We start from the raw sequence: 2,227 nt of genomic DNA on the forward strand, positions 1-2,227 counted from the left end.
CATGTTTTGTTTTTTTTTGTTTGTTTTTTTTCATCCAGACGGCTTCCCGCGCCCTCCCTACAGTGGCACCCTTCCGCCCCCCCAAGGGGGCGCGCCCCACAGTTTGGGAACCTCTSCYCTAATGCATGTATGGGTCTGCTTCTCCATCCTGTCATCACTTCACATCAACTATTTGTAGTGATATAGCTATCTGAAAATAAATGTTCTTGTTTATTTGGACAGGTAAAGTTTACAGATGTCTAACTTTCTACATAAACTTCAAATTCTTTAATGATGCAATTTATATCATGAACCTGGATTTCTTTTCTTTTGCCAAGTCTGTTCCTAAAAAAGAAAAAAAAACAATTGTTTTGTCATCTTACCAAAAAGTTGAATTTATAAACATTTTTTCTACGTAATGATATTTTCCCTTRTTTCTAAGTGTTCACAATATGTCTCAGTGTGCTGGCCGTCCCAGGCCATTTTACATTGCCAGCTCTGGGGGTGAAAGTGCTGACTAAGGATCCGGTCTCTTGAATTTTAAATTTTTCTTCAGTAGCAAGGTGTTGAAGCACTGCCCATGCCTATTGCTCAACCCCCTAATGGGATCTATAGGCCTGCAGCTACAAACATAAATATCTGTAAAAATCGTACTTCAAGGTGCGACCACCCGCAGATCAATACATGTCAATGAGAAAGAGAGGGCGCGAAGGGAAAAAAAAGGGCTGYGGGATGTTTTGAATTAGAAAAAAACATCTACAAGTGTTAACCACAATGTTGTTAAGACCTAACTAGAGGAGCATATCTTAAGTATTAAAATGTCGTAGACAAGTTTAACTCGAGTATGTTTTGAAAATTGCTCACTGCAAGATTTGGTTTACTACTTGTAAATATATATTTTAAATAATTTAAAATAATAATGTAATCATCACATTTTAACAATATGATGAATACATTGTTAAAATGTAAAGTTTTTGTATTTTCATGAAACTAATGAACTTCATGTCCAGAATCAAATGAAGAAAATATATTGTAGTTTCAGGATAAGCATTTCAGTTTTAACTTGTTTTATGCTCTTATGTAAATAGGCAGATTAAGCTTACCTTGACTAGTAGTTTAAAGTTATATGAGCTACAGAGAAGTTGAACAAGCTGTCATCTTTTTTGTAAAAGCTAATATGAGATTTGAAAATAGTGCATAGCCTCTTTTTAGTTGCAAGTGCTCAAATAGCAGACTATGAACTTTGTTGAGGAATANAAATGCAAAGTGGACTTTGGTGTCACGTTTGGCGGGCCTGTGCGGAGCCGGATGCATCTATAAACAAGCGGAGAGGAAGCCGGCAAGTTAGCTAAAAGATGACTAGCTAGCTAATATCAATACAGCACCTTAAGCTTGTTAAYAAGTAGCTTGTAGGCTACTGGTGTTGTGTCTATGTTCAGCTACGATTCCCTCCCCCCTTGTTCGTCTGGAACCGGGGCTGAGTATAACAGGGAGTCTCTATGAATCCATCCCCCACCCCCTTCGCTCACACACATCGTTCAATCAGACAGCTATTTGTAAGCCATAGGGGAGGCCCAGAAATAGTTTGGAAACCACTGGGGGGACCCAGGAGAAAAAGTTTGGGAACCACTGCATTAGGGCATCGAGTGCAATAATAGAGGAGCTACTCAGCTCTTATGGCCATCAAGAACAAAGAGCTGAGTCAGAAAGTGAAGTTCTCAATTTGCTGGTTGATGTACCTTTATGGATCAAGACCAAAAGATAAGACCGTTGTCAAGTTCTCCTTTAACTTTTGCAGCTTGAACAGGGATGGATACAGCTTTACTCAAAAGACCAAGCAGTTGTCTTCATTTAGCCTCCATTTATTCATCAGTGTGTCAGGACATTGAGTAAAGCTKTTGGATGCAGGCCAACAGCTTTACTCAACAGTCGGTTAATTTGGGGGAAAAACTGTGAAAAGTTATTTGCGTTTTGTTGCCATGATTCTAACACACACCTGCGTAGCTCTGTACAGCAGCAGCAGGTCTCCTTCACTGCCGCACATGTTTAAACCCAGCGCRAGCGTTGTAAYGCTCATGTTGCGTTTAAAGGCAGCTCGGAAAAACAGGTTACCACATGTTAACAACGGATTAAACAGTTTTTACTGCTGATAAAAGTGACAGAAGACACAGATATGGGAAGTGTGGAAGCCCCTACTGTATCAAATTGACAGAGGAATAAGAGAGTTGGCCATTCTAAGGTAAAAACC

The sequence above is a fragment of the Poecilia reticulata genome, linkage group LG5 (assembly GCF_000633615.1).
Source record: "Poecilia reticulata strain Guanapo linkage group LG5, Guppy_female_1.0+MT, whole genome shotgun sequence".
NCBI lineage: Eukaryota > Metazoa > Chordata > Actinopteri > Cyprinodontiformes > Poeciliidae > Poecilia > Poecilia reticulata.